The sequence below is a fragment of the Pezoporus flaviventris genome, unplaced genomic scaffold (assembly GCF_033815535.1).
Source record: "Pezoporus flaviventris isolate CSIRO_AGI_PZ_B2104156 unplaced genomic scaffold, CSIRO_AGI_Pfla_v1 ptg000037l, whole genome shotgun sequence".
Taxonomy (NCBI): Eukaryota; Metazoa; Chordata; class Aves; order Psittaciformes; family Psittacidae; genus Pezoporus; species Pezoporus flaviventris.
The window spans coordinates 24779150-24783734 of NW_026892585.1; the positions used below are offsets into that span (position 1 = coordinate 24779150).

At 40.7% G+C, this 4585-nt stretch overlaps 1 long non-coding RNA gene across 1 annotated transcript; it reads right to left on the reverse strand.

The window, feature by feature from the left end:
* Window positions 1–293: 293 nt before the first annotated feature.
* Window positions 294–4325, reverse strand: LOC133275219 (uncharacterized). The gene is made up of 3 exons (XR_009745446.1): window positions 4254–4325; window positions 3285–3711; window positions 294–843 (listed from the first exon to the last, which is right to left on the reverse strand). It is a non-coding gene; the product is annotated as an uncharacterized LOC133275219 (long non-coding RNA).
* Between the last annotated feature and the right edge of the window lie 260 nt (window positions 4326–4585).

The window sequence follows — 4585 nt, forward strand, 5'->3', positions numbered from 1 at the left end:
GTTTTTTTTTGTCGCTTTCACTCAGTCTCTCTATGCTCAGTCTTCCTTTTCTTTAGATGGCCTGAGAAGACTGCTGTGTGTTTAATTTATCAGATTTCTGATTTAAGACTTAGTAGCAAATGTATAGAATTTCTCAATTCAGGCTGGAATGAAAAAAAAAAAAAAGTGGTTTTCTTATAATGATTTTGCTTCTGAAGCTGAATAGGTGCACCAGAAACTGGGGTCTCTGGGATAGATAAAGAAAGAACCAGTTTTCACAGAAAACATATCTTAGAAAAAGGCAAGAGAAGAAATAGAAATGAGACTTCACAAGCTTCTGGTTTATAAGATCTGCCACATAATGTATTGGTTGGAAACTCAATGCAAAATAACTATGCTCATACAATGTATGATCATTTGAACAACTAAGAGATTTACAATGGCTTAGACAATCTTTGTGCTGCTACAGGCACCTTCTATATGCTCTTTAACAGTCTTCCCATTTCACAAAAAGAGAAACAATACTGGAGCCACATTTTTTTTAAATCTCCAGGTTTAACTCCAAATGAGAGGCAACCCCAAACATAATTGAATGCAGAGCTTTAAATTTCATTTCCATGTTTAAACAACAACATTCTCTTGCTTAACCACTGGTAAATAGTATTTGTTGTCCTTTTACAACTAGGGTATTTAAAAAAGAAACAGGATGTCATGGTTCCTAATTGGAACATTCACATGGAAGGGTTGTGAGACTTCAAGACAAATGCATGGATTTCTCTGTGTTCCTGCAGTAACTTTAATAGAGATGAGACGGATTTGTCACTGACATTTCTGAAACTATGTTGACATTTTCTTGAAGTTCTACTGAGCCCTTATCTGCAAACAGTCCAACTGAGAATCTAAGGGACCAGATTCTTTGAGGACTGAAACCAATCAAGTTATGTCATGAAGCCACTGTTGTGCTTGTTCTCCATTTCAGAGAAAGACCAAAATTAGTCTTTATTTGGACATACAGCAGGAAAATGTGATCTGTTTGAACTCCCTTCTTCACTCCACCAGTGTGAGGAGTGGAAACTCAAGGGAAAAACAGAAGGGTTGAATTATTTTTTTTCTCAGTGTTTGATCGCTGTCTGTGAAGCAGCATTTGTCCCATGGCACTAGAACCACATTTACTGTGGGACTATGTTAGAAAATTATCAAGACTGTTTAATATTACTGTCATCTATAAATGAGTCTATATTACTCACAGTGCACGTACGCTTTGCTCTATTTTACTCTCATGTCAATGCAACACCATGATTATAAATCAAACTGAGGATTTGACAGACTAGTGCAGTTACATCTTTCTTGCTGCTCCCATTGATCACTGTAACGTACGCAATGTGCCATTTGAAAAATGAACAAACTCCAACAGATTCTTTTACTTCATTTAACAGCTGATTGCATCTTGGTCATCAAAGATCATAGAATCATTAAGATCATTAAGTTCCAACCTCTCTGCCACAGGCAGGGACACCTTCCACTAGACCAGGTTACTCAAAGCCGTTTCCAACCTAGCCTTGAACACTGCCAGGAATGGGGCATCCACAGCTTCTTTGGGCAACCTCTTCCAGTGACTCACCACTCTCACATTAAATAATTTCTTCTTTATATCCAACCTAAATCTCCCCTGTTTAAATTTAAACCCATCACCCCTTGTCCTATCACTACAGGCCCTTGTAAAAAGTCCCTCTCCAGACTTCTTATCAGCCCCCTTTAGGCACTGGAAGCTGCGTTAAAGTCTCACTGGAGCCTTCTCCAGTCTGAAAAAGCCCAGCTCTCTCAGCCTGTTTCCATGGCAGAGGTGCTCCAGCCTTCTGATCATCTTTGCGGCCTTCTCTGGACACACTCCAGCAGCTACACATCCCTCTTGTGTTGAGGGCCCCAGAGCAGGTAGGATCTCATGAGAGCAAGAGTAGAGGGGCAGAATCACCTCCTTTGAACTGTCGGTCATGCTTCTTTTCATGCAGCCCAGCACATGGTTGGCTTTCTGGGCTGCAAACCAAATTTTTTTTTTTTGTTTTGACTAAAAAACTTGCTAGGTAGCTCATGTAATATTTGTGAAATTATAGTGGATTATAGAAATATATTTAAAGCAGTTAAAATTCACTAATATCCAAGCTCTTCAAAAGGCACTGTACAATCTTGTCAGTAAAAACCAAATATTCTACTTGAGAAGTAAGAGGCACATTCCTTACCTGTTATTTGAACAAAGAAAGGGTGGAGGCATTTCTCAACCACTCACCTATTTAAAATGTTTCCAGGTGGAATCACACCTGATGGGCTTACACTGAAGAGCATAAATTACATAAATTTATGTAAGCTTTTTTGACCAGTAATACATTTGGTCATAATACCTTTTCTTTCACATCAATAAAATATAATCGTTGTGCAGCTTGGAGAAGTTCTTCAAGACACCAGTTTCTTACTTTTAAATTGCTCACTGCATTTTTTTTTTTTTTTTTTATTTTTTACTTGGTTTAAAATCAATGATGTTTTATCATGTCTCAAGGAAACACAAGCATGTACATGTAATAAAACCGTTATGATACTTGGTTGTGCACTTAACATGCTAGCTGACTAGGCAAGCAATTATGCTAATCTAGCTGCTAAATGTGTTTAGTACTTGTGCCAGAGGTACAGCCACACCCGTCTGCTCTATCTCCTACCATGGCACAGGAGTTCAGGAGCAACAGTGCTTCTTCTATCCGTGGAAATCTCTGTAAGGAAGTCCATTTGTGGCAAGTTTTTTCCACTCCAAACTTCCCAGTCCTCAGATACTTGTCTTAAGGATATTTGATCCACAGATCATTGGGAAGGACTCACTGCTGAGTCATAGAGAGCTTTTTGAAATCTCTATGACTGCTTTTCAGTCTTCAGTGGATCCACAGGCTTGTTCTGAGAGAGTTAAAGAAATGCAACTGAAATGAAGTTCAGTCATGTTGTGTCTCCCATAGGTACGTGGGAAATTCCACTGTTCTGCCCTCACTAAAAGGGTCTTCGCTTCTTGTAAGAGACAAAGGATCTGCAAAGGGTTGGGAATCACATTGCCAAGGAGGACAAAACTAGTCCGTAGAATCATAGAGTAGTTTGGGATTGGTTAGACCTTCAAAGGTCATCTAGTCCAACTCCCCTGCAGTGAGCAGGGACATCTTCATCTAGATCAGGTAGCCCAGAGCCACATCCAGCCTGACCTTGAATGACTCCAGGGATGGTGCACCCACCACCTCTCTAGGCAACCTGTGCCAGTACTTTACCACCCACACTGTAAAAAATTTCTTCTTCACATCCAGCCTGAATCGCCTCTCTTTTAGTTTAAAACCATCACCCCTCATCCTATCGCAGCAGGCCCTTTTGAAAAAGTCTCTCTCCATTTTTCTTACAGGCCTCTTTTAAGTTCCGAAAGGCTACAATAAGGTCTTCTCAGAGCCTTCAGGCTGAACGACCCCAACTCTCTCAGCCGTTCCTCATAGAAGAGATGTTCCATCCCTCTGATCATATCTGTGGCCCCCTCTGGACCCTGTCCAACAGCTCTGTATCTTTCCTATAATGAGGACTCCAGAGGTGGACAGAGTACTCTAGGTGGAGTGTCACCAAAGCAGAGTAGTTGTTTTCTTTTCTTCACATTCCCCTTGTGGGTCACACATAGGATCTTAGCTGTCTTCTGAGAAAACCCAGTGAGGTCTGGAGGTGCTGAGATACAGAAAGAGAGCAAGTTTTAGGAGAGGTGGTAAATTGTATTTCTCAAAAGGTGATAAATAAGTTATTTTGTCTAAAAGCCAGAGGAGGCAATGTCAAGCCCTGGGTCTGTAGGCATCTTCCTTCATAAGTACCTTGGAGGTACAGTCTAATTCTAAAGCCCAGTGTTGTCAGGACTAGATTCCACATAAATCTGACTACTTAGAGTTGGCCACTGGTGGCTTTGGGCTCTGAGCCTTATTCATGTCTCTGGAATAATTACGCAGAAGCCTTTGTGGTGCCAGCCAATGGGAAGCAGTAGACACATAGATTTAGGTAGAATTCAGGCCAGCAGAATCTGGGACTAAGATCAATATTTAATTAATTGAAGGTGTTATTCACCCCTCTTTCCCCCTCATTATGGATAACTAACAATCAGTCTTTTCTTTCTTTTAGAGGTCTGAACATTTATGCAACCAGGAACAAATATATCCCAACCACCTTTAGGCTTTCCACAGTTAGTCCTATCAACTATGCTCCAGAGTTGAATCACAGACCTTCTAGCAGCAATATTCAGAGCACAACTGAGTGGCTGTCAGCTGGCCAAGCTTGCACATGCTTGACAGTGCATCTCTGGTTTCCTAGGCAGCCCTTGCCCAGGTCCTCCTGTGATGTTCCAAGGCACCCAGGAGACATTTCATTACTGCCACTGCTCATGGTTTTGTACATCTCTAAGTAATCAACACATCAAAGATGCATTTGTGTTGAAGTTTCTAACACAATAAAATAAATTGCTGACCATACAAAGCTAATTGTACTTGTAGCTGTTGAACTCAAGAGCCTTGCTAAGAAGTTTGAAGTTGAAATTCTACCTTATTTATCTCACCTA